At 43.8% G+C, this 19,567-nt stretch overlaps 1 long non-coding RNA gene across 9 annotated transcripts in view; it reads right to left on the bottom strand.

Annotated features, from left to right (window-relative positions):
* The window catches only part of LOC108402752 (uncharacterized), an 80,014-nt gene extending 61,184 nt beyond the window's left edge, over positions 1-18,830 (bottom strand). For 2 of the 9 annotated variants that reach the window (XR_012132388.1, XR_012132386.1), the window contains exon 1: positions 18,364-18,830. This is a non-coding gene — a long non-coding RNA (uncharacterized lncRNA). Of the gene's footprint in view, positions 1-2,252; positions 2,334-4,067; positions 4,123-17,445; positions 17,659-18,363 lie in introns of those variants that run through there. The other 7 variants (XR_012132383.1, XR_012132382.1, XR_012132384.1 and 4 more) reach the window with 7 other exon arrangements.
* Between the last annotated feature and the right edge of the window lie 737 nt (positions 18,831-19,567).

The following is a 19,567-nucleotide window of genomic DNA, read 5'->3' as shown; positions in this document are numbered from 1 at the left end:
AAAATAGAAGAAACAGTGAACATACATCATTTATTGACCTCCTGGGCCTTATGAGGAAGAAGCAGATGTGATCTATATTTTATAAACTGTCAAATTATTTTATGGGAAGTAAATAAAGGAAGAAAATGCCAATTGCTGGCATTAAAAACTGTCAGAGAATATCACAATTCTATTTCTCCAATAGAAAATTCTAATAGATTCAACACTAGCTTTTTTATTTTTTAACACAAACGATATCACAGTAAATTCCTCTCAGAACATTTTTTCCTAAGGTTAAATATTAGGGGATATATTTGAGTCATGTAATTAATAGTTCATCTTGAAAACAGTCTTTTTAAATAAAAGTTAACATAGCTTGGTAGTTATTGTGAAACTCTTGTTTTTTAAAGTTTTTTATTTCTTTGCTATGGAGAAAGCAAGTACCACCGCGTGTCATCTTACACAACTTTGTACCACCTTCAAGCAGAGTGTAGCATTTGAGGAGATACATCAATTTATGCTGACTTTACCCTGGCACATTTTCCCACCTTAGTTTCTTTCTTTCTGTCATGTATTTTTATAACCTTCCTCAAATCCTTTCTTGAAATCAGGCAGAAAATTAATTAATAACTAATTAATTAATTGGTGAAAGTCATTTGTGAAAGCCAAGTAACCTTTTCACTTTGACCTTTACAGTACATTTCTTTTTCCCTTTGGGGGCCACTGGAGGCAATGAAGATTTCATTTAGAATGAAATCATTATTGAGGTTTTGTTCCCCCTTTATGTCACTGTGGCTGTGAGTGGAGCACCAGTGTTTCTCAAAGTTCCACGGCTGACTATATTTCCTCTTAGACCAAACAAAACCACATCTTTTCCCACTAGCCAGGAACCAGCATTTGCCCAGGGTCAGTGTATGGGAAAGCGGTGCCCAGATTCACAGCAGCCCCCAGCGGAGTGCCCAGACTCTAGCCTCAGTGATTTATCCTGAGCTCCCCTGAAACAGCTCCACTGTCTCCCGAAGGAGGCCAGGTAAAGAGGTTTAAGACCGTGGCCTGTGCCTGCAAGAAGTCCACACAGTCCCTTCAAAGGTGTGCACGGGCTGAGCAAAGGGAGGAGAGAACCAACCAAAGCAGCCACACAGGCTCTCCCATGAGCCTGGAAGCAAGGATAGTCTCTGGAGTCCATAGTTAACATCATGCTTAGGGGATGGTACTCCCATTAAGAGGCTCTTTTCTTCCCCAGGGTGCTTATATACAGAGAAACCGACACAATTACTATCTGTATATTCAGCACAAGAATTTATAGATAAACATACATGCACCTTCTGAGACCCTTATAGTAACTTGCAGGTAATATCATACTTTGGTGTAAATGCACAATCCCAACCAAACTGTAAGAATCATTTCAGGTTAATATGTTGAGCCTTATTCTGTGCTTATTATCATGTAGGGCTGGGAGATGTGGCTGACTGTGATATTTCAATTCTTAATCATGCCTTTTTTTGTCATTTCAATTGGTCATGAAAAGTTCTGTCAGCCATTAGAAATACGAATTAATAATAAATAAATCCCAACGTCAAACTTGCTAGTGCCATCTGGATATATTGTAATGTATAAGTTAAGTCAAACATTATGTGAAGTTCATGACTGTAAACATCTCAGCTCTATAGAACCCTTTCAAGCCATCCTCTCTGAAAAATAGTTTTTGTGGGGGCTTGAATTCAGGAACAGTTATCATCTCTCGTTATATTTAAAGAGTTGTAACATCTGTGATATAGAAAAATATCTGGTGGAAGAGCCTTAGAGCTTTTTACCTTCCTTGTCTTGATGTGAGCCTGGTGGGGGCGCTGCACTCACAAATGTCACAGATCTCTGCAAGCTCACACAAGGGTGTCCTAAAAGGGAGACATCTGGGAAATCTCAGAATAGCAGAGGACCTCCAGAATTTGGGGGTAAAGAGTAACGCATTGCTGTTAAAAGAACACGGTCTGTAAGAGACATGACCGAATTTCAAAACCAGGTACCCTGGGCAGATGACTTAACCCATAGACGTCTAGGAGGCTCATCTGTCAAAACTGGATACAAACTGTACTTCAAAGGGCATTTAGAGGCTTAAATAGGACAATGCACACAAGGTGCCTGTTTCAACACCTGGTGTATGGAAGTCCTTCATAAAATTTGGTCATTTTTACTTTGCTGTCATTGTTGCTATGGAAATTCTCTTTGAGTCATTATGCTTGGAAATAAGAAAAGATTTGCTTAGCAGAGCTCACCTTTTCTCTTCTTCGCACACTCGGAGACTGAGCACAGGCTGCTGAATTCTGAGGGACCATTCTCTCCCCTGCACATCGGTACAGTTCAAAAGGAAAGAGAGGACAGAGTGCCCAGTGCCCAGGCTATAGGCCCCCCGCCCCCTGTCTGCCCCGGGTCTAGAGTCCAGCGTCTGCGTCTTTGAGTGCAGCTCCTGCTTCCAGGGCAGAGTCCAGGCTGAGACTGGCAAGGACATCTACAGAAGGAGCCAGTGGAAAATCGCATAGGTGGACCCTCTCCCTGGCTCCCCTCCTAGTTTATTGTGAGGGCGATGGAATCCTTTCTGCTTCAGTTCCCTGAGGCAAGAAGGGGAAATCCCATCAAGCCTGAAGCCATTGATAAGGCTGTGTCTGCTGGGGGCTTGGGGCTGGGGGATGTCCATACTAAACAAACTCGCCCACCTCAAGTGGACCTGTCCGATCCCAGGACGCATTCTCTGTGAAGCACACGCCTACAGTGAACTGACTGCCAACGAAGGTGGGCAAAAGGGTTTTTTCTTCCCAACATCACCTACCCCCTGCTACCCCACTCCTCCCCTCTAACTTTTTCTCCCATGTCTTGGAGCCCAAGTCAGTACTTTGTCAGTCCTGCTGTCCAGACCTATAATGTCTTTAAAGCAGAGGCTTGCTTGGTATAAGGAAATTGAAAAATAGACAACAAATCTGTACCAGAGACTTAATGCACCTATGCCTTAGGAAAATGTACACAAAACTATTTTTCCCTCTCCACAAAAACTAGTTAAGCTGTCACCCAATGCCATTGGATTTAGTAAGACTGGAAGCCGGGGTCAGCTCACTGATGCAGCCAATGCTGGGCCTGCGGTGACTTCTAAGGCCCAGAGTGCAGAGCGGATGAGCGGCTGGGGCCTGGACTTTCTATGAGCTGAGCAACCTGCTCTAACTTGTATGCGTCAGCTGCCCACCACCCATGCACGCGCACACACACACACACACACACACACACACACACACACACACACACACACAAACACACACAATGTTGGCGCTGGGCCTGATGGGCTGGGACTGTTTAAGACAGGAGTGAGCTTTGTGTGGCCTGAGGAAGGGAAAAAGGATAAAGATATGGTCCTGCCCGTACTCTTTGAAGGGTTATTTGTGTTCCTACAATTTATTTATTGTTGTCCACAGATTTCTACTCCCAGGGCACCTCATCACACTGAGTCCAGAGCCTCACAGGTGACCTTTACTTCCAGCCAACACAATGGCTGCTAATGTATCCAATTCACCAAAGTCAGTATTGGAACACAGCATTATTTTCAAGATGCTTTTATATTTATTATAAGGACTTTATTTTTTAATCGTGTCAAAACTGTTTTGATGTCTTGCAGTTTTTTTTTTTCTTTTTTGCTTTCTTTAAGGGCTCTGCATTTTGGGTGAAGGGCAGATAATCATAGCCAGTCCTGATTGGCCAACATCTGTTTCTTTATAGGAACCTTTCTTGCCAAGTAGCTGGACAGCAATACCCATTTGGTATTTATGGAAAGTACTTGCCGAACAATAATGACAATAATTGCCTCTGATTCTTGTGTTTACAACACTGCCAAAGTATCATTAGGGCCTTATTTATAGATAATAATGCTTATTAATCACAAGTATTTGAATTTTGGAATGTATTAGATTAATATTCTTTTGTACCTCAGTTCTGTACTAATGCTGTGAAAGACATTTACTGAATAAAACTCATTGGGAATGCTTATTTTGAGCTGCAAAATAATGTGTGTAATTTGCAGGTGAAAGATAAAGAAATTACATGGCTACCTCTCAACAGCTTCCACCACGATCAATGGCCAACATGGAGAATTAGGCCCTCACTCTAAAATGAGAAAGGAAAGAAGCAAAATAAATATCCCTATAGGTATCATTTCCAAAATAATCTTGTACATTTTTATGACAGAATTTCCTAATAATAAGCCGTAAGTCTACTATCTTGTTTTGCCATAAATCTTCAGTGGATGGCATGGCTTTATTGAAAAAGGTCTGGGGTGAGGAATAATTAGTGATTCTGTGACAACTGCACATTTTCTAAGTTCTTGGAGGCTCCAGAGAACAAAATAGCAAAAAACTAATAGTTGTAACAATATCAGGTCTAACTGGCCAGTTGTTAAACATCTTTCATTCATGTATTCATTAATTATTTCTATTTGTTTAATTTATGTGCAAGCAAGCATTGATGCTAGCAAGTATTTCTCTATTTTATGCTCATCTAGATAGGAATAATTAAAAATTTCAAAAGATTATTATACTTTTTCTAAGATTAATACAAAAAGCAATTTCTGTTGGTCTAATAAAATGAATTTAAAAATAAATATAAGGCATTACTAGCCCTTAGTTCTTACCTGGCCATTCCCTCCTGAAATCATGCCAAATATGAAATTAGCAATATTTTCTTTTTATCTAGCACACATCTTTATTTGTTCTTGGAGTCTTCATGCTTTATGCATTAGAACAATACTTCGTCTTCTTTAATTGGATGAATGCAAATGTGGTGATATGATTTTCCAGAAATTTTTGAGAAAGCAAAGCTTATTAATATAGATTCTAGGTGCTGCTTTAAAAATAATATTTGCAACTAGACATGTTTCTTTAAATGGCCTGTAATTAATGTTTACTAATGTTCTGTAGGCGAAACCCAAATCTTATCCTATTTTACCAAAGAGTACTTTAAAATATTTTATGGGCATAATAATTATCAGCTACCGTCCAGGTTGTCTTCTCTCATTCCCTCGATTTTTGTCCCCTACAGAAAGTAAAGGGACCGAACGTTTCATTCACCAAATTACAGTCAGAAAATTGTCCTCCCTAAATGTGCTCAGCAAATGTTTCCAAGTCAGAGCATTACAAGGAGACTAAGATTCAGATTCATTCGATGTATAATGTTAACATTTGAATCCATTGCTAAATGTAAACAACTTTAACGATCCAGTTGGACTATTTAACATTAATTTAAAGTAAAATCTGTGTGCGTGTCTCCTCTCATGGGGCTAAGTAGAAAGGTGAACAATTATCTAATAATTTCAATCAATATATTCAGCCAAACCTGGCAAGTCAGGCTCCTCAACTTTTTTCATTTAAACCTGGTAAATATCTCAACTGGTGGTCTATTCAGGTGTATATTCCATCTCTCATAACATTGGTAGAAGAATCAACAGTATTTTATAGAATTATTTGCTATCTTACAAATGCAGTCACTACAGATAGCCAATCTGGATAGTTCAAATTTCTCTAAGTCTTTGTTTTTTTCTTAATAGCTAGATGGTATGGAGAGCAGAAATGCCTGAGTTCTCAGAATTAATTCAAGTCTTTGATTTATTTTGCCTTCAGCAGACATTGCTTTGTTCTTTCCTTAAAAGTCACTGGTGGCTGGGTGAGGATAGAAAATAAATGTTTTAAGAGAGACAGAAGTATCTCACCTTGATGTGTGCCATTGATAATGTCTAAACATTGAGGCTGATCCCTGAAATCCCCCTCGGGTGGCTCTCTGAACCTCACTAAATTAGCCTCACTCAACTGCTTGAGGACTTGAGAGAGAAAGTGAGAGAGAAAAAGGGAGGAAGGAAGAAAATAGTTAATCTGTGAAGTTGGAGTTTAAATTTGAGGGTATTGAAAAGATAATTCACTATGAAAAAATGGTTTGACATAAGAACCTGTACTCCACCAACATCCCTATCAGTTTCTATAGAGCCTACTTGGATATGAAACTTGAGATCTGTCAACATTTTATGGTTGCCCTAAGTTAATAAGCGTTTTTCCTTCTTTTCTTTAACTGCCAAATATTTTGACGAAATTTAATTTTGGATGCCTACCTTCTGCAGAGTTTTATTTGCTATATTATAGTTCTGTCTGCTTTTAGGCCATAGCATGCCAAAGTATTTACCCTTACAAATCTTCCTATAAGTGCAACTTGAGCCTACTAAAATAATAGTCCCTTACCCACTTCATTAATTAAATCAACAGAAAAGATTATTTTACGTTTTTATAGTGAATGACTCTCAGCCCAAGTTTTTGAATGAATGTTGTTCATTTTTAAATCATTATATGGCCTATCCTCCTTGTATTATACCACATCGTCAGATAGAAAACTTTATAAAATAAAAGACTAACTTATTTTTGTGGTTGATTTTAAATCCCATCTAGAGTAAAGTTTTTAGCTCTTTCCAAGTAATGTTCTTTTTTTTTTTTAATTTTTCACTTCTGGTATTTTGATCATTTTAACTTCAAACTTTTTAAAAGATTATGAAACAGACTTCAAAAAGCAGTTGGGCTAATCTGATTTTTATTTTCAAAAACTCATCACTAGTATTTAGACACCACTGTTGAGTCATCAGTCTTTGAAATACTCTCTCTGAAATAAATAAACAATAAATTACATGTGGGAATAAATGCTATCATAAACATCGTATATGTTTTTCAGTAAAAAAATATACACATACACAAACATAGAAAAGTCAACAAAATATTTTATAATATCAGTAAAACTTACTCTCGTTACTTGAGTGATCTCCTACTATCATGGACTTCAAGGAAATTTCAAAGCTACATCTTTTTTATTCCTTTTTCATCTAGGACAAATAGCTTTTAAAGTATAACATTTAGGTATAACATTTCCTTACATTTTTTCAGCACAAATGAGCATTTGGATTCTTGCCAATGTATTCATCTTAATGGTAGCCCTTATTTTAACCAAAAAAATAAAAAGCCTTTGAAAATGTAAAGAATCAAAATACTAAGAACCAGAAAATAAGTAAAATGTCACCCCATATCACACAAATCATTTCAAGTATAAATATATGCTTCAAATTTGAATTTGTGTCAACATTTTGAATTATCACTAGACTACTGAATGTCTTTTAATGATATAAAGGCCCATAAAATTCAACTACTGAAAAATGTTTTCTTTACAGTAGAGTGGAAAATAAAACCAATGCTAGGAATTTAATTTTTTGTGTGTCTGGAATTTAATTTTGGTTCTGAGATAACATTATTTAATTTGCAAAGGGAAAAAAAGACAAAGAATACCTGAATTTAGATAGAATGTTTATATTTCAAATGTGCATAGTGAAAGCATGATGCCCTTTTTATTTTATGTAAAACAAGTTATTTCAGTTCATAGCACTTTTAAACTGGATATGCTAAAAATATTACTACACATGTATTATTTACTGATTTCTGTGGTGTCATCTACAGTTGGCACAATTCAGATTTCAAAAGAAACTTTTAAATTATTTTCAATAGGGGTGAGATTTACTCACTCTTCTTATTTTAAGACTTATAGACTGAATTGTTAATCATAGAAGTTTGGTTTATTACACATGGGCATGTTATATGCAAATGATTCAGTTGGGGTATGTATATATTTTATGTTATGTACATAAACATCTACCCTGTGCATATGTGTATTTACATCATGTATAAATATGTGTATATTACCAAAGGGTTCTATACTAGAGGAGGAGGAGCATCTAAGGATTGCCAAACAATATTTTAGTTAACTGTTATCTGAGTGGCTGTTTTCTATGAAAGTAATTAGGTTTTCTTTTTTTTCCACATTCCTAACGGTGGGTGTTTATAGACATGGTCTAGTTATTTACTGTTTTCCAAAGGATAGCTGTATAATCTTATGCCAACATACAGCTTAAAATAAATTAGGGATACTGTCCTTCACCTTTCCCTCTGTAAAGAAAGCCTATGGCAAAAGGTGTGATAAATAATTCAAAAAAAACTAAACTTTGATTCCAAAACAAACTCATCTATTTAAGCACTAACATTTTACCATTAACATTCTTTATTAAAATTTAGCTGTCTACGAATTATTTTAGAAAAGAAGTAACCGAAATTATACCAAGATCTTGACTGGTTAAGACCTCGTGAGGTGAGTGTGTGTATATTTTACTTAAAGCCTTTCTCCAGGACAGGAGGTCTTCTAAAGAATTATGTTTAGTAGTAAAACCACCTAAGTTAATAAATCCAAGAAACAAAAGAAATAAATACAACTGGTATTTCCAAATTATTGAAAAACATCAGATGCAAACATTAGGATAAAAGCAGACAACTAAAAGTATTTATGAAGTTTCTTTTTAGGATCTTCTGAATCTCTTATCATCAAAAACACAGTTTGGCAATTTGGCTCTTACGCTCAGTGATGGAGAGAAATGTTTAGCCTGTTTCTTAATTCTCTCTGTCCTGTTTTCTGCTTGAGAGTTGAACAATCTGGATGGAGCTGATTAATGTTTTCAGAAGGAGGGATTTCATTTGGCCCAAGTTTTCTTTTGCTAGTCTGCTTCTCTCTTTTCTAAGGAGAGAAAACTGACAGCCCTGTTTTGTATGAAATCACTGAAATTACAGACTGGAGGAAAGGGTAGTCATGATTTCAAAACTGAACAGGTGTGGGTGTCTTCACTTACCTCCCACCCCCCCGCAAAAAAAAATTTCCCATCACTGAATAGGGGCTGAGGGCGGTGGCATGTAATAGGACACAAACGGTCAGCTGAAGAGACACCCCAAACAGATTTTCAATTGATCCCTACCTCCTTCCTATGCCTCCATAAATAAAAATAACCTCCATACAAGCAACTGTTAAGGCCAAGACAGAGGGAAAGCACCTAGACAAGCCCTTGAAACGTGGCTTCCCGGTGGGTTGAATCCAGGCTAAAGAGCAGACTGGATGGTTCTCGGTTGCATTTCTCAGTGAACATTATCCCATTCAGCCGCACCCTCGCCCACAGGAGCCAGTACGTCCCTGAATATCCCCGTACTACAAGAATGGGATGGACGCAAAAGGGGACGCACGTGTAGAGAAGAGGGTGGGGGGAGCTCTAGGGTTGCAGATTTAGATCTCACGTCTGGAAAGGTTACTCTAGCACCAGAGTAGCTGTACCGCCTCCTGCCCTGCCCTGCCCTGCGCGCGCACCGCACTCACACGCACGCACGCCCTCCCTCGCACACGCACACTGCTCTAAGGCGCTTAGCCCGCCAGATTCAGGGGAAGCGACCCCTCCGAGGCTCATTCCCCGTAGGTGAAGCGGCCCAGCCCCGTCAGTCGCTCGGCACTACCCATGTGACCCGACCGCGCGACAGGAGCGCGGCCGTGGGGACTGTCCTGCGCGCAGGGCGAGGGGGCGGGAACTGCGCGGCGGGCCCGGGGCGGGAGGTGAGAGCTCCGCCGCGCTTTCTCCCAGCAGCCCCGCCGCCGGGAGCCCGCGCTTCCTAGGCACTGGGCGCCGCTCCGCGTGCCCGAGCGAGTGGGCGGGGCCGTGGGTGGTGCGGAGAACTGGCGGCGAACCCACGCAGTCCGGTAATGGCAGCGGGAGGGTGGCGCGTGTGCTCCTCACGGCGGAGCCTGCAGGGGGCGACGGCGCGCTCGCTCCCCGAGGGGACGCCGCCGCCTGCTTCGGGGCGCTGTGGAGGGGCCGGCGTAGGACGCGGGAGGCCGGCGGAGGCCCGGGCTGGTGCTCACCCTCAGGACTGGGACAGTGTTTTCACGCTTGTCAACGAGGGGCCGCGAGGTGTCGCAGTCCGCTGTCCGATCTCCGCGGCTGGAGGAGGCCTCCAGCTGGCCGGGGAGTGTGCTTCCTGGCTGGGTGCTTTCGCTTGACTTAATCGTTACTGCGGGGTTGGAAGGGGGAAGCTTTGCTTTTCTCTCCACGCAGAGCCGCGTAGGGCGTCGGAAAGTTGCCTACCACTTGGGAGACGAAGGCGGATGGAGTTCGAGCCCTGCTTCCTGGCTGGGACCACCTGAAAGTACCAGAAGTCTCGCCTGCGAACTGCGCCCTCGGCTTTCCCAGCTGTCACTCTCACACGCACGCCCCTTCCCTGGTCGAGGGGACTCCGCGGATGTAGCGGGCTCTGGCCTGGGGACCGGGGTAGTCCAGGGAATCAGCTGCGAGCGCTGCGCCGGGCACGCGGCCCCTACCCAGCTCGCCGGCCGCGCCTGCCTTCCAGCTCGGCGGGGCCCTGCTCCCCCATCCCCGGAGACTTGCCCACCCTGCACCTTCGCAGGAAGAGGAAAGTGGGGGCCATGTTCCCAGAGGAATAGAGTTCGAGTCCTCGCAGGGCACCGAAGTGGGCTCGATCGTTCTCAGGGGCTCTGCGAATACTCCAGGGGGATGCCGAGGCCAAAAATACCTTTGGAATAGACCTTATTTTGTGAAACCTCGAATACCGGGGTGTCCACTTCCCTTTCTCCAGCAATTCAACTGAGCTTTGTGTGGTGACTGCCCCCTGTCCTGACCTGGACCCAGCAGTCAAGCCAGAGGTGTGCGGATTTTCTTTAAAAGACCCACAATTTATAAATGTGAGATTTTTATCAGGCAGCACAGATTACATAAGGCGTGCCATTTTTCCGCGATCCAATTTTATTAGGATTTACTCTCATTTGTGCTCAACTTCTCTGGGGAAATAATGCTTTGATTAATGTAATCCTGGCCCAGGATCCGCCACATGCCCCTCGCCCCTCTCCCAAGAGAAAAGGCCTGTTTGACAAACAATAACAGAGCAGCAACTCTTGCAATCTGCCCACACCTTTGGGGGTAGCTGGGAAGAGGGTGACACACGTTCACAAGCCGTTAGCCTAATGCAATGGTGGATGCAGTGAGCAGGTTTCTGCAATGGGCGAAGTTTCCAGATGCAGAGCCCTGGGCTCCGGGGTGCGGGGGCTTACGGGGAGGGGGCAGCGGATGCGCTAGGGTGCCTGTGCTCGTCTGCCCTCTGCTTGCTCCGAGTGTCCTCCTCTTTGCCCCCACAGGCCTCCACGAGAGACTTGCGCGCTCTCCGTGGGCAACTGAATTTAGGGCGCGTCCACAGCGCCCACCCGCGGCCCCAACCACCTCGAGAGCAGGGCTTAGGAGATAACCAGGCGTAACCTAAGGCGCCCTGCATCTGCCAGAACATCAGCCAGAAACCTAGAACATGGAACCAAATTCAACGGTTCTCCTCAGGCATCCATGCATCCATCCGTGCCTACTCGCCTACAGTGCAAATCCGTGGACGCAGGCACTCAGAGCTGCACCTCGCCGTCTCTGCAGGCTGAGAGCCGGCGCCCCCTTTCCCGCTCTCCCTCCTCCCCCAAAGCCAGGGGGCCACCTCCCCGAAGGGAGTACAGCTCAATTACGAAAAGGAGCGAAGGAACGAAATCCCAGCCGCGGATGCTCCTCTGGTCCCCGTCCCTGTCGCCCTATCCCCACCCCCACCACCGTCCCCAGCTCGGGGAGGGCGGGGACGCGGCGGTGCGAGGGGTCCTGCCCTGCTCTGCCAGAACAAAGCCCACCGCGGGAGCCCGCGGCCGCGCACCGAGCCAGTGACAAAGGCGAGCAGCGGCGCCGCGCTCCCAGTCTGTGCTCCTGCAGTGGGGCGGGAGGGAGGCCTAGAAGATGGGGGGCAATTCGCTCTCGGTCTTTCCAGAGCTGCGGCATCTCGCTCCTGGGTACCCAGAGACCTGTCGGGGTGACTCAGCTTTTACCTCCTGCTCTCCCGCATCTCTATCTCCTCTGCTCCTGTCTGCTTACGTCCTGAATCTCCTTCATCTCTTCCTGCCTTTTTCCACACCTTGCTCACTCCTTTTACCTTACCCCCTTCTCGCTTTTTCTTAAAAAAAAAAAAAAGCTCTCCATTTTTCTTTTCCATAGAAAAGCAATGCTAATTTGACTTGTGAAGGCCGCTCTGGGTTTTTTAACAGTGTGAAGAACAATACAGGGCAGTGCTTAGGGAAAAAAGGATAATAATGGGATCTCCTTAATTTTATCATGCAAACCGTGCTCAAAATAAGAAATGAAGTCTAAGGAAGTGGAGCTTGGTCCTGGGACCGCCACAAGTCGCCACTTTTTCAGAAGAAGTCGCTTCTGATGGCCACAAGTCACAGGAAGGGGTGGAGGAGGGATGGAAGGCTCCGATGCTGTGGAATGGAGACCTCGAGTAATGGTGTCTCTAAAGGCAAACTTTTAGTTCCGATATGACTTAACAACCACGGAAATGAATCGTTTGCCAGCCCCCTACAATGAAATCGTAGTGTTTTCGAACTTAGGGTACTTTAACAGTATTTTTCCAGAGAAGTTCTTATTTTTGTGCTGTGAATTAAAAATAAAGGAAATGCAGCCTATGCTATTTGGACAATACAGGCCTTGACTTCTGGAGGTTACTTGCACCCTGGTATAACACTAAATTAAGATTTGACGTCTGTCAAGCACCAATGTAAGCCTGGGACCCTCCCCTTAGGCTTTATTGAGTAACCAGGCTCCCTACAGAAATTTGGGGAGGAGGGGTGAGCCGCTCAAAACAATAGTGGACACACAACTTTTATTTGCGACTAACAAACTCCAGTTGCGTGAAGCTACACTGAGCGTGAGCAAGATCACTTAGTTCTACCATCAAAGTCTCCTTACCAGGTATTTTAGGACTGAAATTATAGTGCTGCAAGCCATGGAGAATTTGAAATATCAATGAATATTGGCAGTTCACTTTAAAAGTAAATAAAAAAGCCACATTTCCTTGAAGATCCCTTAAGGCTGACAGGTCCTGGTGGGCCTAGGTAGGGAGCAGGACAGTGAAATGTGAGCTTCAGCATTCACAGGACAGAAGATACCACATAAGCATGAGCACTAGTTGGAGAAAATGCCCAAAAGAGCAGCCTTCTGTCTGATAAGCTGCAATTTTCACCCAGCAACTCAAACAATAGCTAAGTTCAAATGTCAAAAAAATCTAATAATAAAAAAAACTGAGGCACCAAGTATAAGAATTGTGACAATGACTTATCCATCACATGACTGCATGATTCCAGCCCAGAAAGGTGATGCTGTACAATATATAGTGAATGTTTGGGGAAGGGAGTGTCCCCAAGGGACAGAGAGTTCAATTCTGTTAGGACCACAACCTCACAAAATCCAACCATCTCTCTGGCAGGGTTAACATTTCTGGAGTTTGTTTTTGAAAACAGACACAAGTACAGACACATACACCAAGCTGGCCTTGGGATATTTTTCTAGAGGATATACCCACAAACATGTGTTTGTTAGTAAGTCAGCATCATCACTCTGGTCAATGAGAGGTCCCCTATATTACTCCAGTGAATTTAAATTCAAAGATCATTGTGTTGGGGGTGGGGTGGGGAGGTGAGGGGGGCAGGCGACAATAGTCCATCACTTTGTGTCAGCTTTGGCTTCCCTAGCTATTGGTATCTTTCATTACCAGACTTGTCAGGGGCATGCTTGCAGCTAGAGTGGGCAAACTGTTGGAAATGGGTTGCTTTAAAAGCATGCACTCCCAACACCCACATACCATGCCTTCTTAAGTTAGATACCACAATATGAATTGGCCTGTGGTTTAAAGCTGTCTTATAAGCATCAGAAGTAAAGCTTCTTTATGGTGAGAAATCAGAGTGTGTGAATTTATAATTTCTCCTTCAAACACGTCTAAGAAAACGAAGGGCTTACTCCTTCCCTACAGATCAGATATATCAAAGTGATACAAAGAATTTGGGGCAGACCATCAGTTAGCTTCAAAAAACATAGCAAGACCAAGAAACAACTCATCCACGGCCAAGACGACAAATACTCTTTCCTTCCCAAAAGCTTGTGCGTATGCTTAACATTTTAATTTGTAAATGCGAATGGCAAATGTGCTTCCGCACTGATACGGCAGCAGAGCACCTTATTCTCAAAAGGAAACAAATGAGTAAATACCCACTTTGTGTCTTGTGCATTTGACCCAGGTAATGCTCTTCATTGTTTCATTTGGCAAAAGCAATTTCACCATATGCAACAATCAAAAGTCTGTAGCTTTCCCCAGCACTTTGGACCTTAATTCATACCTAGCTTGATCATTTCCGCCTCCAAATCCTTATAGAATGTTGACAGTTTCTAAAATAATGTCAGTTCTCAAATTAACTTGTTGCTTTGCCAAGAATTATTATTTTGTTTCCTTTACTTTTTTTAAATTTCGGTAACCTAAGACTATAGATATCATGGAGAAGCATTTTTTTTTCTTTTGGCTCTTTTTAAAGTATCTTTCCAAAAAGAAAAGTAAGTAGCAGCCAAGATAGTAACAATCATAGTTCTCATGAAAAGGGATACTAAAAATTATGCTGTAAATATGTACAATTGTTGCTTAACTAGTGTTTTGCAAAATGGCTAGATAGAATAAAGCTTTTTTATCCTGAATAGTTTTTAAATGCATTTAGCACCCCGGACATGCAAAGTAAGCTAGAGCTTTGAGGCATTTGTCTAGTTCATGTGCCCCCCTCCCCGAAGTCTTTTGTCTGAAATGTCCAGAAAGCTGAAGAAAAATCAACGTTTGGGCTCAAATTGCACAGTTTCCTCTATTTTCCACTTTGCTTTATTAGTACAAACCTGACAGTACATTTCCTGCCTCTAAATGTGAGAGCTCGCTGACAAAAATGATGGAATCAAAATGCTTTTCAGAGTGTCTCCTTTGCTTACATTATTCCCATACTCTCTCAGCCTTCCTAGATTCAATACCATTTAAATCCAAGCCTCGACTCTTGAAAAGTTAAGTTTCATGGAAAACTTATGGCTGGGATCTGGTTGACTTGGAGTTGAGTTAGAAAGAATACGGGGTCTTTTCCCACTTTTGCAGAGGAGCATGAGAGCACTCTCGTAATGTGCCCCTTCCTAACAGGCTCTTTGACACATTCACAGGTGCGTTGAACTGCTGAACCGGGGAAGCCAGTTTTTCCCTTCCAGTCACTCATGGCGTCCCTTCCTTAGTCATGCTCTCTAAATCTCCTTGGGAAAATTATTAGTGACAAACCGACTAATTCCGCGGAACCAGTCAGGATTTGTCCTTCACTATTTTAGGAAATTTTCCACATATCGTTTTCATCCCTTGCCAAAATAAAGTTCAGTCTTTATTGGCAGTATCTAAAAGGCTCTGAGGTAGAAACCTTGTGCTCTATTAAAATGTTTCTTCGATTGTGTGAAATAATAATGATAAAAAGTTTCAAATCCACAGTTACCTCTAACGATGGCTATTTTGTAGTTTTTTTTCAAGGCTTGCAAGGATAAGTCCAAAGTCTTTCTACAACCATAGGAGGTAACTTCAAGCATTAAAGTAGCTATTAAATAGCAAATGGAGGAAAAGATTCTGGATGCCTTAACTGAATCTGCAAACGCTGGAGTTCTATTTAGAAGTCAAAGTATCTATCAAATTGAAGAACTTTCATTATTTAATAGGTAATACCTTAGAATGTATTTTCTTTTCTTGACTGCTTCCTAAAAAATACAATCTGAAAGGTTGCTTCTTCAGTAACTTATTCCTTATGCTTTATAATTTTAAAGTGGTTTTAAAGCAGCCCAATTCTATTTTCCAGCCCTATAAACACTTCGGTGAAAGAAATGAACAAATAATTTTTTGAACTGTATTTCTTTCAGGGCCATTCCACAGACAAGGGTGGATGGGCGATAGGGAGGTCATTGTCCTCATATTTGAAACGCTGTGTTTTGCAATGAATTCCCTCCTCGTGGTGAATATGCATAGAAAGGTAGTGGTGTTTGTTCCTTTGACAAGTTCGGATGAGCAGATTTGCTTTCGAAACAGCTACATTTTACCCAATGGTACCTGCTAAGCCGAGTCAGTGCGCCCCCTGCTGACAAGTCAGTAGTGCGACTCCTCGACGCTTCCAAAGTTTATTTTGTTCAGTAAACCGTGTCATATAAAATTAACAACAACCAATAAAATTAGCTTATATGTTTCAACTGTAAAAGTCCAAAACAAAATAAAGCTAGTTTTAGTGGCGCTAGAAATCTCTAGTTTGGCTTCTTCTCTTTGGCTGAACCAAGGTCCTTTTATCTAAAGCCCAGTGCACAAACATATAGCTTAATGTGACTAGTGTTCTTCCTTTTATTTCTTTCTCTATGGCAACCAATATGCTCTGCTCAGAAATGTTCCCCATCAAGGAAACAAATGATCTTCAGGGAGCAGCTCTATATGGCATCTGGTCCAATGGAGCAGAGAGAGTTAACCCTAGTCAAAAGCGACGCTGCCAAGCACGTAAACAAGGAGTAGAAAACTGGCGATTCTTACCACCCCCCTCCCAACTGAAACCTCTTCCTCCCTCCTTACGAACCATTTCATTGATTTGGCATTCACTGTTTCCAAAGAAATTACAGATTTTATACTGCAAGGTGTTCTGGATGCGAAGGTGCAATAAAATTCCAGCCATTTACTCCTACCCCCTCACCCCAGACGCGGCTTCCTTTAAAATGAGCAAAATCAAGAAGCGTTTAGAATCCTTTCCATCCTATTCCACTAAGGTAAGGTGCCCAACGCGGGCCTGGATTTGGCCTGGCTATTTCCTCCAGCCATATTTATCTAATTAACTGCCGAGTAAGTAACTGCACCTCAATTTTTACAAAACCCAGGGACAGCGGCAATGAGGGGGGCAAGGCTGGCTGACAAAAATGAAAAACAAAGTAAAATCTAGTTTTTTTGCTAAAGCTCCGGCCTCCTTTGGCAATAAAATGTAGGATGTCCTGGTTAGTTTTGATTGATCACCCCCTTTCTGACGGACTTTCGCTGGGGAGCTGGGAGGCTGCCACCAACCGCCTACTCCCCAGAGACGGCCTTCACCAGGGGTGCACTGACTTCCTGCCTCTTCTTCCTCCTCTGCCCCCTTCGTCTGCAGCTCTCTGCCCTCCCTTTGCCAAGTCCCCCGCCTGCTCCCAGCAGGAACCCCCACCCCCCCACCCCAATCGCAGGCAAGCACAGTCAGTTCACCACATCAGCTCTGGCTACTGAAAGGGAACTTCTTCCCCTCTCATCCCGATTCTCTAGAAAAAATATTCCAAAAACAAGACATATTTATAATATCGCGCGCTTTCTGATAGCTTCTTTTCTAGGGCTTTTTCTTTTCCTTCACAATCAACAATGAAAATTAATAGCACTCTCCTCCCCGCCCTGCTGTGGGGAGCTTTGGATTGAGTCCATTTTTTTTAATGTAATATTTTAGTAGTGTTTTTTTCTTTTCAACTCTCTCCCAATACACTTTCCCTTCCTTCAAAGCAGTTGCTCTGTGAACCTTTTCTTGTCCCAAGCAATGAAAATAAGCTGCCAAACCTCCAAGAGCATAAATAAGCCAGAAAGGAGGGGGGAGAAAAAGAGAAAGCAGGGAAAGAAAATGAAAAACACTTACCGAGCAAACTTCCAGGGTTAGACTTTAAAATAAAAGATGTTTGGTTTGGTTTTTTTAAATTAGGTGACTGAGGGGGGAAAGGCATATTCTCAACTCCCCAGAACCGACGTATCCTTACTCTTCCCTTTACACTGACTCCTCCAAGCCCAGCTCTCCACTAGTCTATTATTTTCACCAAAATATATGAAAATGTATGCAAATGAAAATCAGCACTAACTGTTCTCCCCTTGTTATATACTTTGGATTTTTTTTCCAGACAAAACAATCACACTCGGCAAAGGGAGGAGGCGGGCGGGGTGGGGCTGGCGTGGGGGAGGCTGGGGAGCGACTAGAGAACTAAGTCCGCGGAAAGGGGGGAGGTCGAAGGGGACAGACCTCGGAACAGAAGTGTATTTCTGTTATCGAGGAGCACAGCGTTTTGGGGGGCTTCCCATACGCACACACACCCTCCTTGAAAAGAAAGAAAGAACGTGGATCTGTTTCAGAAGCGCTATCACGTTTCATCAGGCCACCTGAGACTGCTTTTGAAAGCGTGTACTGTGAAATTCATAGCCGTAATTTAGACAAAATCCTCACTGTATATTAATGAAAGGCGGCCCCATGGCTCTGTTCCTATCCTCCCCATTCAGTGTAAACAAAACCACGAGACTCTCTCGGTTTTTGAGCCGGATCCAAGCAAAATCGGCAGGAAAGGAAAACACGGGGCGCTGGCACCGACTATTCAAACGCCTGCACCTGGAGATCTCAGATTTATTCAATGAAATCTGTGTTCCATCTTTTATATATACGTACACACATACATAAATATAAAAAAAACCTGAGGGGAAGGGAGAGGGTAAAAATCCGTTCTGTTTGGGCTTTGGTTACCGCTGCCTTTCGGATCTATACCTTAGTAATAACGGCTTTGCTGAAACCTACCTACGATGGTATCTCTCACCCGGCAAGCAGGAGCTGGACGAGATCCTACATAAATTCTACGGTCTACTGTTCGTCTTGAGATCACGCAGAGGTTGCGTAGCTGCGGCTGGGCTAGAGAGCTCTGGCTTTAACTGAGTTCATTTAGCTGCGCTCAGCAGAGGAATTATTCATCGGGAGAGGGCAGCCCTTTTCACAGTGCGATCGGAGCATATCAGCGGCTCCGCTTCTCGGTCCCGGGCCGCCGCTGGAGCTCTCGGTTGCCAGCTCGGGGAGCAGGCAGAGCGTGGCAGGCGCAGGACAGGGGGCACCCGCAGCCAGGGGCGTGCGGCGTGCACGCACACGTACATTCATTAGGAACGAGCTATTTACAGAATGTCCGAGTTGGGTTAGTTCATTGGAAATCCCCAAGGAGGGTTCAATTTGCCCTTGTTTTCGTTGCCACTTTCTCTTTTTTCTTGGTTCGCTGAGGTTCCTCTGTGCAGCGTTTCCGCTTGGCCGAGTCCTCCACCCCCGCTTTTCCCGCCTACCCCGCGCACTCCCCCTCCCATCCCCCTTAACTCTTTCAGCCAGGCTGGGGCTGAGAAGGCGTTTGTCGCCGCCCGCCCCATCCGCTACGCAAACCCAACTGAGACAGAAAAGAAAGAAAGAGCACCACCGTGCCTAAGAATAGCGAGAAGGAAAACACTAATAACCACACTGAAACACACACATCCCAGTGTAAGCGGCGGAGGGCGAAGCCAGTGGACCTCTGTTCTCTAGGCTGGCTCCTGCTGCAATCGCGATTCCTTAACGCCCTTGGGGTGGAATACACTTACGAGGTGTCTATAGGGAAAGGTTGGACTGATTCCTTTTCAAATACATCGCTCGGCTCCGCTGACCGGCACCCTCCAAACTCACAAGGGCACGCACGCTGCTCGCGTGAATCCCAGAGGAGGGGAGAGAGGGCGGGCGGGGGGAGAGCGAGGCAGGGAAGGTGGGGACGCGCGCCGCGGCTGCCTGCGGCCGTCTTGCACGCGCGAGCACCGCACTGGTCCGGGGCTGCAGGTTTCCCAGATGATGGCATCCGAGAACTTAAACAAAGGGGGCCGCCGCCGGCGCGAAGCGGCCGCGGAAAGTTGCGGTGGCGGATTTCCAAGGAGCACTGCCGCGACCCAAGCTCTTGGCCATGAGAGCTCTCTCTTCCACCCCCGCCGAGTCAGAGATG

This window comes from Manis javanica, chromosome 1 (assembly GCF_040802235.1).
Source record: "Manis javanica isolate MJ-LG chromosome 1, MJ_LKY, whole genome shotgun sequence".
NCBI classification, from domain to species: domain Eukaryota; kingdom Metazoa; phylum Chordata; class Mammalia; order Pholidota; family Manidae; genus Manis; species Manis javanica.
This window is presented reverse-complemented; position numbering and strand designations above follow the sequence as displayed.